We start from the raw sequence: 14,119 nt of genomic DNA, 5'->3' as shown, positions 1-14,119 counted from the left end.
AAACGCCCTCACCCGCCTCCCTCCAGGCAACATCTCGCGGCACACCAGGCAACATCTCACGGCACACTTGTGTGCCGCGGAACACCGGTTGGGAAACACTGAATTAGACATAAGTATATTGGTTATAGGAGGCTGGTTATCCCCCCCACTCCTGAGTATGCTAATATCTTGTGTATAGGTGGTGCTATTTTGGCTACTCTCCCCGTGAAAATAGGAAATAGAATAAATGATGCAAATATAAGATTTATGACAACAAGCATTCCCAGGGTTGTGTATGAATACTTTGTGGTCCTTTACACAAGTAGCATGCCCTAAGTATGCAGTTGACCAGCAGGAAGTGGGAGGGTCTGAGTTTGCACAAGATTTGTACAATGGACTGTGAAGAAAAGGTGGGGGCCAAAAATGTAATTTTAAGATGCATTGTTGTCCTTTGTAAACTGCTTGTAGGTTTTCTGTTGAGTAAGTGGCATATACATTTTGTTACATCAAAAAATTAAAATCATTTCCAGACAGCAAACTAAAATTCATACAAGAGGGGGAAATGGAACTCCAGATTTTGACAGTCTTTTACTCCAGTGGAACTAGAAAATCTGGGATGCCATCAGTGCAAAAGCAAAACCATCACATGAAGTGAAAGATGCTGCAGGAAAAAATAAAAGCACACAACATTTGTACTTAAACACACACACACCGATCCAATTTGCTAGAAGTTCAAATGAGCTGGCTCCTCAATCTAAAAAATATGAAACGCTTTTCCTGTTTGAAAGACCTTGGCTGCTACAAATACTCTAGCTAAGATAATAGAACTGTGTGTTGCATATTTCACATGCTGAACATTTTTCTTTGTACTATTCTTTTTTATATTTTTGATTTCTGTGTTACCTCTGGATCAATATTCTCTCTCTCTTTGTTTAAAGTCAATGTAAAATACTTTTCTAAGATAGATAGATAGATAGATAGATAGATGATAGATAGATAGATAGATAGATAGATAGATAGATAGATAGATAGATAGATGATAGATACACACACCACAGCTGGGGTCTGGGACCATTGTTTGAGTGATTGTTTGGATATTGATTTATTTTGTTGTCTAGTCTATAGATTATAAGTGGAAGATTCCTGGAATATGTAACTGTGAGCTGTCCTAGGTAAAAACAAAATGAAATCCAGCAACCCTGTTATTCCACATCTGTGGCTATCTCTCTGTTCTTTTAGTCACAGCTAACAAATGAAAGTGCAGTTGGTTTGGGGGGGATTTGTTGTTGTTTTACAGGAAGATTAAACAGGACCATTTTTAAGTGGACAGGTTCTTGCACCTTAAAGCTGGGCAAGCGGAAATGCAACTATTGGTTAGAGGATGAAGCTTCTGTCTGCCCTATGTCCCTGGAACCCATGCAGGAGGGGAAAGATGACAACCTTAACTGCATTTATTATTTCGGTCACAGACCAGTTCCAGCTCACATACAATATCAGAGAAGTCATCAAACACGATAGGGATACATTTGAATTTGCAATTGGGTATAACAGGGACAATACAGATATAACAGCAGTTAAAAATATATAAGTTAAATCTCAATCACTAAAATATAACCTAAAACCTTAACTGAAATATACATTAAAAGAGAGAAAGAACTGGATGGGAGAAAGGCCTAGAATATGCAATCATTGCAGGCTCCAAACGGAAGGAACTATTTAAATTACATCTGATAAATAAACTAAAAGCTATTAAAAGAATGAACACTTTGAATTCAACGTGCTGAACAAACCAATTAAAGGGGACAAAAGAGCAAGTGTTATTGTTTTGCACATTCTATTCCAGAAGCTCTCCACTGTAACAGATTTATTGGCACTCCAGTGGCAAATCAATCTTCTTAGCTTAAGGTTGAAGGCTCTTTTCCCTCCATGGCTTTTACACAAAAGCCTTTCAAGCCACCGTTTCCACAGCGCACAGATTATCTTACAGTTAAGGATTTTATTCTTCCTCCTGGCAAAACCAAAGAAGTCACACACCAGTCCTGGGACTTATCTCTTATAAACCTGGCACACGAAGGTTCCTGAAGCAAACAAACACACAAAAGGAACACTCAGAACCAGGGTAATACATGGAAAATACAGAGGTGGATTTAGGGGAGCGTGACTGGTTCTGTCGCATTGGGCGCAGAGCCTCAGGCTTGCTGCTCCCCTGTGCTCAGTAGATAGGCTTGCTGCTCTCATACATAGCATATAAGAGCAGCAAGGCTATTCACCAAGGCAGAAGAGGAGGAGGAGGAGGAGACACTGCTGCCACCATGACTTTACACAACAGCTATGGTGACCCCACCATGTTGAAGCAGGAGTGGGGCAACACCTTCCTCTTCCTCCTTGGTGCCACTTCTCTCAGGTGCCGCCCAAGGTACCTGCTTCCTCCTGCGTCATTGGTGGGCCGGTTCTGCTGGTGGTAGATCAGAATCCTAGATAAACCCAAAATAATGGAAAACAAGCTTAAAACAAACATCTAGGCCTCCTTCAAACTCCCATAGAGCAGCCCATCTGCTGCCTCCTCCAGACTGGCTTCTGAACCTTTCCCAGAGGAACTGGCTACTGAGCATGCTCCACTGTGAGGGAGGAGAAGGTAGCTGATGGTTCAGCTGATGCACCCTCTGTTGGTTTTGCAATGTTTTCTCCTGCTCTGCATAATGAGAATAGCAAACAGCATGGGTTGCACTGACACGTAGACAGATCCTTCCAACAGTCAGGATGTGCATTCATCAGCATTCAATGTGATGTGTTAACATCCCTTCTGACTCCGGCCCTTGGCTCATCTAAACGAGTGTGGTCTACTTTGATGGGCAGAAGTTCTCCAAAGCCAAAGTTCTTTCCTAGTCTGGCTAAATGAGATCCTTTAATCAGATATGCACTGCCAGGGACTCAGCTTGAGCCCTTATACATGCAGAGCATGTGCTGGTGCTGCAACACAGGACCTAATGCGTCCATGTTGATTAAAGTTGATAGGAGAATATTTACCAATTTCTGAAATCCATGCTTTGAGCCCTTCATCCGAATTAATTTCATTGGGAGGAAAGTGAATGTTTATAGTGAGGAGAAATGAAAGAAACATAAAGGAAGCAATGAGTTGAGTTAAATAAGTATTTTTCCGCCCGGGTTTTTCATTCACTAGGCCCTAAGGGATTAAATAGAGAAACTGTTGTACCAGACTAAACACTGTTATGGATTTGCTGTTGTGCGCATACTTATCACATGAGTTTTGCTTAGGAAGGAGGGTGAATGCAGTTAATATTGTGGGGGTAGTATTGTCAGAAAGACATGACACCTGCCTCCTCCTCAAAACTATTATATTTTACACAGAAGGAGAATGAATTCCAAAGACTATGTGGGGAATTGTGACATGAAATTTCACTTCTGCAGACAAACCATTTTTTGTTTTGGGTTTTTGCCCCCCCCCCCAATTTGACTGAAGGCAATTCAAAACATGCACTTCTGGGAGGCTCAGTGCTTGAGAGGAAGCTTAATCCAATCTAATTCAATTTTATTTATATAGCATCTTCCATCAAAGAGATCGCAGAACCCTGCACCACTCAAAGGCAATTAAAGCATAATAATCTCCAACACATAATAAAAAGAATAACAAATGTGCACAATAAAAAGAGGCACACATTGTAAGGAGGCAAATGAGGACAAGAACGGAAGGTGGCTTCCCTATACAAAACAAGGCTGACATTTGCAAAGTGTGTGCTTAAGGAGAAAATGCCGACACCTTTTTCCTCTTCTTGCCTTTTCTCTTTCTCTCGCTCTTTAAAAGGATTGCCTCTGTAGGCTGTAAGAAATACACATTTTCAATGTGGAACAGCTCTCAGTAAAAGCATCTTCACATTGGGATGCATGACATACAACTGCGTCCACCTGCTGATGGGAAGCTCTTTGATGCGATGGAGATAAAGGAGGAGGTGATTTTCCAGCAGAGCGAACACAGGGGGTTTTGCCACTGGAGGCAAAACTGAAAATCCCACCCAACTCCTCTGCAGCCTCCTGTCTCCTCCCCAGCTGCAGGCACCACTGAGATGCCTGGAGGTGGCCCAGGGAGTATTTGGAGGCCAGAGAGATGCAAATGGAAGTAGCAAGCAGGTAGGAGGGGCAGCAGGCAGGCAGGGGCAAGTTGGCACTGTTAGGTTTCTGTTTGTTGCCACTGTGCAGTGCTTGGAGTCACAAGACTCCGTTTACATTCCAGAGTCTCCAGACTGTTGGAAGTCTCAGAGAAGACGGGAGACAGACGTTGATATTACTAGTTTCCTGTTTCTTTGTACAGTTGGCTCTCTGCTCTCACAGAGAGAGGATGTTTTATTTCTTTTCTGTCTGTGTAGTTAGAAATAAAATTCTTAGCATGTAGCTCATATTTCTCGTCTTCTGCTGCTGCTGTATACTCTGCGTAATGAGGGAACATGCCTGGAGCCTCATCAAAGGCTCATGTCATTAATCACATCGGAGGACTCGACTGGAGGAGTAGCTCGGTTGAATGCAAGTCCGACAGGCACATGGGCATGCAGGTATACGGAGGAGGCTACCAACCCAAGGCAGTGGTGAGTGGCACACTCCTCAGAGGCTGGATCTGCCGCCCCTCCCAAGTGTCCACTGCCTGCCGCCCTGAGGAGACAGCTTCATGGCACTGCTTTGCAGATTCCTCCTTTCTCATTCAGCTCTCTTGCACCACCTCCATACTGTTCCAAAGGGCCCATCAACACCTTTTGTCATGTTAACAGCCACTATCCCTGGCTTGGAAAGGAAGCTTAGCCTGCCTTTTTCCACTGGCTGGAATCCTCCCTTCAATACTCCAGTTATTATCTTAATACTACTATTTATTACTTTCTAATATGCATTAACAGACTCTGGTACCCGAGCTATAAGAGAATACTGAAGGGGTGTTAGTTGCACCACAAACTCCTCCTTTAAGTTCATTTTCCCCTCCAGCGATTTGTCTGATTGTGTAGCAGAACCTGGCACCATGTTGGATGAGGCATTTTCTGCTGACAGTACAAAGGTCTCACTATTTCCCCTCTCCCTTGAGCAAAAAATTGAAGTTAAATAGCTCATTTTAAGGTGAGGAGCAGCAGCCAACTTTCCCCTTTGATAACAACGCATTTAAAGATTGCTAACTTTGAGATTGTCATAAATAATGCTTTCTGGTACTGTGGGGGGGGGGTGAGCTATGGATTCATGCAGCCATCTTCTAGCTTGCTGGCCACGCCCCCTTATAATTCATTCTTGACAAGTGTCTCTGATCTTTCCCTGATGGGCCTCTGTTTATTAATTTCACTTTGAAAATGATTCGTCAGAGTATTTTATGTAACCACAGTGCTTTCCTGTGCAGCATTTTGTTGCCATTAAAATTAAAGGCATGTAATGCAAGACTGGTCCTTTCAGAGTCAGCGAGACAGAATGATGTCGCATCTAAATTAATACTTACCTCTAGAGCATCTCTTATGAAATGAGCAGTACATAGCAATATGCAGGGGACACCCACAAGGATTTCAGCAGTTGTGAACTAGCGCTTGCCAAAGTGGTGGTGGGGCTGAATCTATTGTGCAAAATGGGCCATCCGTCTAATTTGTCATAATATAGTTCCTTGTCTATTACAGCAAGCTTTCTGATTTATAAAAGGATATAAATATAAGCTACTCTAGGAGTGGGTTGGTTTAAAAATAAAAAGTGGTTAAAATTATGATTCGGAGCAAACTTCAGTTGTACCTCATTGTTATGTACTGAAATTCTCACCCTGGGCCAGCAGGGGGATACTGTAGATAGTTTTCACTCAGGTCCACATATGCAAATAAGGGATTGAAAGTGACGTTCAGTGATTGGATAGTTACAGAAAGTGGTTACTGTTGCGTTCTAGTGGAGCTCTATATAAGCAGGCTGGCTGAACCCTTCAGTTCAGTTCTGTTCTGGCCTGTGAATAAACAAAAGCTGTTTGAAGAATCACTGTTTCGTCTGATATGTTCACCCACAACATACACTCATCTTATTTGTTCACAAGTAGCTCATCTGAAAGTAAATCCTTATCAAAGGGGAAATTAAGTCTTGAAATTGCCCTTGTAAACTTGGAAAAAAGTATTCCTTTCAGCACTAATTCAGACCAACATATAGAGCAGCTTACGTGACCCTCTGTTCCCCAGCTGTTGTTAAACTACAACTCCCATCATCCCTGACTACTGGTCCTGCTAGTTAGGGATGATGGGAGTTATAGTCCAACAGCAGCTGGGGACCCAGGTTTGAGAAACACTGCTCTAGACTATTTGTAGTTCCTTTCAACAGGGTTCATATGTGGCCGTTCAAATCACATGTTGACATATGGTCAAGCATTTTCTCTGCATTTTCTCATTTGTTTTTAAAAGAAATCATTACAATCCTTTCCGTACAAGGCAGGCACTTTTTAACTAAACAATAATGGGTTTCTTCACCCTTGCTCTTTTATTTTTGTTAACATTTAGTGCTACAAATGAGTCATACAGATTGTGTAGGAATAGACAAATTATTAATTATTAACAGCTTTATAATATGGGGGGAAGTGGCAGCAAATGTCATCGCTCCCACTAATGAAACAAATATAATTGGATTGCGTAATCGTGTTAGAGACTCTGAGGAACTTTGGTGGTTTGTTTATTTGGGAATGTGACTTGTTATTACCATTAATAAAATTCACCAACTTAAGGCACAGTCTTATAGTTGAGATACACCAGGGGAAGAAATCTAGTAGGGATGGAGATTCAGATGGATGTTGGACTCCAACTCACATCAGCATCCAGCCAGTCAGCATGGTCAATCATTAGGGATGATGGGACTTGTATCCAGGTGGGATACCTGGAGGTCTCCACCTACCTCAGTCAGTTGTCCAATCCCACCTGGGGGAAGCGTTGCCAAGGAGACCAGGCCAGGTAGGGGAGGGATTACCTGCCCACACAATAGAGGGAGGATCTTACCTGGGAATCCTCACTTGGCTCCAGAGTTTCTCCCACCCTACCCACCCTCAGTTAATGTCTTCCTTTGCAGGTTAACTTTTATTCATAGGTTTTGCAGGTTAACTTTTCTTCACAGGTATGCGGGCGCTGCTACGATAAGGTCGCCGGAAAGGAATTTCCCTGCATTGGCAGGTTTCGCCTTTCCCGTAGCAAAACGTCACAACTTTGGCGGTATCAGGCCTTGGGCAGAATCCTTTAGTCCATCTTCCTCTTGGCGGCGGCGATACCAGGGTTCCCCGTTAAAGGGGTTTCTGAAGGGAGGCTTTGACCGTACGCCGAAAGGTCGTCATTGCTCTCCCCTGCGGCGGCGGCGTAACGGGGGCGGCTATCTCTGCTTGAACGTATGTTCTCCAGAGCCGGCCCATCCCCCCCACACACTGGATAACCCTGAAGCTCCATAGGTCCCCGGCTGGGGACTGGGGAGGGAGAACGCCCAATGCCTGAGCCAAGGTCTACCCACATTTGAAATTTAATAAAGTTGTGGCCAATTTAATCCCATAGCATGTTGTCTTGAGTCGTTATTCCACATGACCGGGGGGGGCGCTCGGGATCTGGGGACTCCGCCTGTCCACGCAATGGCATGTACCCCTAAGTGAACAGTGTTCCCTGCCAAGCCTACATATTTTTACAAATGTTATATAATGATCTGTACCAGTTTTGTTTCATTTTCCTTTCAGTTCATCAAATACCAGTTTTCCTAGTCTGTTTGTTTGAATATACTCATCTAAATATAAATTGAACTCTGCAAAGAGTTGCCCTAAAGAGATATCTGCTTAGCATCTTGGACTTGACAAAGGAGTCTTAATAACCCGGGATATTCAGGCTCCATCCATGGAAGCTAATTGCTTCTTGACATAAGACTGTTCTGTAATGTCTGAAAAGGGCAGGAGGTGGTGTAATCTAGGTCTGTATGTGAAGAGAATCAATAGTTTGGGGATTAAAAGCAAAACAGATTGGAATTGCCTGGGTGGGGGAGAGAGACTGTCAGCTAACAGCATCAAGGGTATCTGTCTGCCGTTTGTTTGTTTGTTTGTTTGTTTGTTTGTTTGTTTGTTTATCCATCCATCCATCCCTACTTATCTATCTATCTATCATCTATCTATCTATCTATCTATCATCTCCAAGATCTGATGTAGTACAGTGGATTACCCTGTTGGAATGTGCCTTCACCTATGCACAATTTATGTATATGTAGGTAAACTCAAATACTAGTAACTTGGAACTTACACACCTTGTGTGCATTCAGCTTTACGTGCTTGGCTGAAAAAGAGGAGTGGAAAGGGGGTTTGTGTCTGTGAAAAAAGACTTTGGCAATCCCACCCACCATTTAACACCCTTTAGGCGCTATCCCTGGAATGTCACCCCAGTGTGGGTTTAGAATCGCCTGTGTCACAGAACTCTATGAGGCTCCAGTGATTTCCTTCTGAGAGAAACCAAAGCTAAGTAATCGTTGTACTCCTGGAACTTCTTGCCACTCTAAAACATGGGATAAGCATAACAATATGTTACTCTCTTTGTAGAGTTTTCTCCCATAGAGCTTTCACCAGGTTTTTGAGCAAATCAACTAAAGTGAGAGCTCAAATAATTTCTTTTCACAGGTGTGAGTTTCACTAGAGCTGAAAACCATCCTTGGTTCAGCTTTACTGAAGTGTAAGAATGGAGAAACCATTTTTCCCACCCTTTCCTGGCTAGAAAAAGCTGAACTCCTCCATGACAAATTTCAATATACTTTACCTCACGTTTCTGTGCTGTGTTACTTCTTCATGCCACAACTGACACACCAAGAGCTTTGGGTGTGGGATTTCGAAAGAGTTGTTGAATTGGTGTACTGTAATTAATCTGTTGCCTCGTTAATAAGAAACAATGCTTTGCCACTAGCCTTTAGCCACTGTGATGCACAGTGAACAGGAAAAAGACATGACAGGACAATTAAGTAGAAAAAGAGGAAGAGTGCGAAAGTGAGGGTGATGGAGAGCAAGAGGGTTGGACTGAATGCAGAATGAAGGAGAGGCTGCCTTCATCCTGACCACAAATCCTAGACTACTACCGTATTTTTCGCTCTATAAGACGCACTTTTTCCCTCCTAAAAAGTAATGGGAAATGTGTGTGCATCTTATGGAGCGAACGCAGGCTGCGCAGCTATCCCAGAAGCCAGAACAGCAAGAGGGATCATTGCTTTCACTGCACAGCGATCCCTCTTGCTGTTCTGGCTTCCGGGATAGCTGCACGAAGCCTCCTCAGGGCAGCGGGAAGAACGTTTCCCCTGCCCTGAAGAGGCTTTGCGAAAGCAGCGATCCCTCTTTCTGTTCTGGCTTCTGGGATTCAGAATATTTCTTTTCTTGTTTTCCTCCTCCAAAAACTGGAGCGAAAAATACGGTAAGTACGGAATTGGGTTTTTCAAGAGGACTTATAAACAGGGTTGGAAAATAAATGAATTGTCTCATATGTGAGGGAAGGAAGCACTGGTTAACTGGAATATGAGGAACCTGTGGATCCTTCTAACCATGGTTCAGAAGTGGTTTGCCTGGTGGGACAGAATTGCAATGTTAGTTGGTCTCTCTCCCCCAACTTTCAAGCCTTTCCTCTCTTCACGGCTTAAGTTGGAGCAACAGGATATGACTTTCAAACTCCACACCGAATGATTTGGCCCATTCGGCAGCATGATACTGGACGGCCTGTTCGCTTCCTGCCTTGTTCCCTGCTGTTGCCCATTTTGTGGGAAAGCACATATTTCCCTTTTTATTTTCTATGTGGAAAAACTAATGTGTAAAGCAGCTCTGGGCTGTACTGGCAAGTTATTCTTTGGCAACTGATGGCTGCTGCACACATTACACTTTTTAGGTGTGCACCTGAGTATGCAAAGCACAAATTAAGAATAAATGTGCTTGGAAACACAGATGTCATATACACAAGAGGTTCATGAACCAGAACCAGAATTGGCTACTGCACCCTGTCAAATGTGCAGTGGCCAGGAAAGCTGGATTTGCTGCTTTATAACGTGTGGCTGCAGCTCTTGGCAAGAAACAGGGCTTCCTCGGACCCAGGTTAATGTTTGTCTTCGTAAAAGTAGCACTGTATTGTTGTTCTGTACAATGACTATTGTTCCACACCACTTTTCCTGGGTGAGAAGCTAGCAGGGAGCTCTTTCTGGAGAGAATGGAATAGTTCAATGGCAGAGAATACACACTCCCATAGAGTGTATCTATCCCATTCTGGATAGCTCAGTTGGTTAGAGCATGGCGCTGCTAATGGCAAGGTTGCAGGTTCGATCCCCGTAAGGGACAGGCTGCATATTCCTGCATTGTAGGGGGTCGCTCTAGATGATCACCTATGATTCTATGAGATATGTGGTGGCCATTTGTTGCTTATATGCTTGGCCAATCACAAGGAAGGCCATTTCCATTAAATATTGCAAGACAGTAGCTACGTATACACCATACTTGTAAAGTGCATGACTAAAGAACCCTATTAACTGTAGTTTGTGAGGTATGTTGGGTACTGTAGCTCTGTAAAGGGTAAACTTCAGCTCTCAGGATTCACTGGGGAGTCCATGTGCTTTGAATGTGCCCTGAATACAGTGGGTTTTTCCAGGGGGCGTGGGGGGTGCATACCCCTAAACATTTTGTGAATCTAAGTTTGGCCTCATTGAGGGGCAATATTTCCATATCAGTAGGAAAATAAGAGTACCCCTGAACATTTATATTTTTTTGGGGGGAAGCACTGCCTGAATATATGGTGTATACACAGCCAAGATGTTTGAAGAAATCATCTCCCAGCAGTGAGCTAGATGAACCAGTAACCTGACTAAAATATACATCATGCTTTCATGTCTAGAACCATAAATTGTAGGTATGTACTATATCAAACCTGGAGAAGGAATTGGCAAACCACTCCAGTATTTTGTCAAGAAAACTCCATGGACATAAAAAAAGGAGAAGCTTTGAGAAGAAAGTGAGAGTTTCCAAGGCATGCTCTGGTTCATGGGGTCACGGAGAGTTGAACACGACTAAGACGACTAAACAACAACAACACTATATTAAATGTTCAAGGTTTTGTCCATGGTGAGGTCTAGCCACATCTGTTAAAGCTGAATTTTAATGCAAGTCTTTAAGAGATCCTTTCTGATCAGATGAGATTTTTAGTCTCTTTGAGAGGGATTATTTGTTACAGATATTAAACATGTTTAATATATACACCAGTATTCATAAAGCTTCTTTTTTTCCGTTGCCTCACTGTTTAACCAAAGCCAATAAAAACTCAATATGTTTGCGAGTTCCTACAAATTGTTCTTTTGAAATACATTTTTTTTCATATCATGCCACCCAATGAGCTTTATTTATTCACCCTTATTCATTACTTGTTTAGCACCAGCAAATTACATTGCATATAAATGGCTATCAGATGCTATGTTCTTTTTTAAAAGAAAAAATAGTTTCATTTGAAGTTAACATCTTGCCTTAATGAGAAAGGGAAAACAGCTAGTTGATATCACATTGCTGCAATTCATTTATTCTGGTCATTCAAAGCTGCCATTTAAACACAGCACTTTTTTCCCTTTTTTCTTTTTTCTTTTTTGGTCTTGTCTTGCCTTTCTTCCTTTCCACTAATCATAGCTGATATGCTTTTAGATGCCCTGGCTTCTGAGCTGCATTCTGTTGAAACCAAGGGTATTTCAGAAGCTTCCCAGAAGTCCCTCCACAAATAGACCATAAACAATGGACAAGCTTCCCTGACAGGCATAGCATTCTCCAATCCGCACCTTCCCAAAGCCACTATATGGCACATGCTCAGATCACTTGAGGCAGTTGCCAGCAAGCCTGGCAAGCGCCACATCCCTTGGAGTGTCATGTTTAGGAATGTTCTCTGCAATTTGCAGATGAAGCGCTGGACATGCAACATGCTCTCAGTAGATAGCACAGGGTCTATCGAAACCTTCTAAGCCACACTTTAAAAAGTGGGGGGGGGAGAGTTTAAAACTGAAGTAAAGAGAAAACTGCCTGTGTTTAGGCTGAACTCTCATATTTTATCTCTGATCTAAAGTCCGGTGCCAGGGTAACTCTTGCTAAATACCAATAGACCCAAAAAGTTCTGTTGGGTGGAAGCTGCAACTGAGGGTCTCCAACCCTACTTGTTTTGCAGTATCGGCATTCCTCTGTGCTGAGAGGAAAACAAGCTGGAGGAACACAGCGGACAGATTTTTTTTAAAAAAAATATTAGCTGACTGTATTTAGGTTGCCATCTGCTGGAGAATATTCCACCTGTCTTTGCCCCGTAGGGAGATGCCCACAAACAGAAAGCAAGAAGCCATTCGTGTCTTCCCAGTACTGTATTCAGTTTCAAGTGACAACTTTCCTAGGCTCTGTTTTTCCTTTCATTTAATCTTGTGTCTGGCTTCAATTTACTTGTTTGTTAATTGTTTCAATCGCGGCGCTTTGTTCAGGTGATGTCTCCTTTGTGGTCGTACAAATTAGATAATTGCAGCAATTGGCAGCATTTTCCCTGGCACAGGATTTCAGCTCATGGGTAAAATATGAAGTTGCAACAGTTTAGGTCTATAATGCTGGCACATTGAGCTTTCAGTAAGACCCACAAGCTAGTTCAGTAGGACTGCTTGGATGGTTAATTGATTCAGTCCCAGAGACTTCAGGGGCTATCCAGACAGGAAATGCGACAGTCCTGGTTTCCATTTTTGCATTTATTCAGCCCAAATGAGAAGAAAATGTTCTTCCTAAGTTTTTAAAAAATGCATGGTGAGTGAGAATAGTATATCAATGTGATTTGCTCTTTGGAAGTAGGGAGTACTTACTGATTTCCCATATACCTATCAAATGCTTTTTAAAAAAAAGTACACTGAAATAATTGCTTGCTGATTGTCTCACAAAATGGTGTTATATTCTTTCCTGACAAAAGAATTTAGGGCGGTGTGCTATGTCCTGGCTCCTTTTCAAAGGGAACTTGATCTTCTGGTTTTGATTGTGCTAATATAAAATACAGGGCAAATTGTTTTTGAAAAGCAAATTATCTCCAGAGCAACCATCAGTACAAACTGCTCCTTTGAAATATCTCAGAAAATTTAAAGTATTACCCAAAGCTCGGGACTCTAACACGCTTCTGGGATTTACTGTCAGCTGGAAGAAACCAGTTTACCAAAATGCATGAGAGTACTGCCTACTTCAGGTTCACAAGAGCTGGTCCCTGGTTATAGCCACATCCACACCATATATTTAAAGCACATTTAAAGCACATGGCTTCCTCCAAAGAATCCTGGGAACCGTAGTATGCCCCTCACAGAGCTGCAAAGCCCGGCACCCTTTAACTACAGTTCCCAAGATTCTTTAAGTGTGGATTGTGGGTGTTACCTGTGGCCACAACCCATCTCCAGCTCCTTCCTTCTGCTCCCTTTCTCCTCTCCAGCTCATCTCCCAAAGTGCCCTGATTCTTCTTCTTCCTGTTGCATTACACCATCTCCAGGCCCTCAGGGGGAAGGGGTGGGATGAGAAGCACACAAAAAATGGAAGCCCAAACAGGCTGATCACTGCATCCTAATGGGCAACAGAGCCAGGCTGATGAACAACTGAAGCCCAGCTTGCATTGGAATGACCAAAAGCAATAAATCTGGGGTCAGCACTGTGTAGGAAAAGAGAGGTTTCAGAAGGTGCACCTCCATACATTATAGCACAGTGCAACCAATGACAGAACTCAGCCACCAAAACTTTGCCTCCTGTGCAGGGATTAAAAATTACAAGACACCCTGTTGTATCTAATAGAATCTAATCTCTCTTTCTCTCATGTGTGTGGAAAAAGAAAGGTGAAAGGGAGAACGTTATACAAAGCAAGGTGAACGTTTTTCTTTATATCAACACGCACAAAGCATAGCCAATGCACATAGCCTGCACATCTAATCTTCTTAGAACCACGCAATACTATACTTTACACTCACCAAAGAAAAGTGGTTCTTTTAAAAGGGGGAGCACAGATGAGCAATGCTTGGTGTACTGGTGAAACAAATCACCTGTCCAAGGTGGCTTCTAGAAAGACAAGTCTGGTCTTGTGTCTGAATGGTTCAGCAAGAAGTTCTAGTGTTGCCCCTAATAGGAAAGGCTCTA

Source organism: Podarcis vaucheri, assembly GCF_965113315.1.
Source record: "Podarcis vaucheri genome assembly, chromosome: 3".
Classification (NCBI taxonomy): Eukaryota; Metazoa; Chordata; class Lepidosauria; order Squamata; family Lacertidae; genus Podarcis; species Podarcis vaucheri.
Note: the sequence above shows the minus strand (reverse complement) of the source record.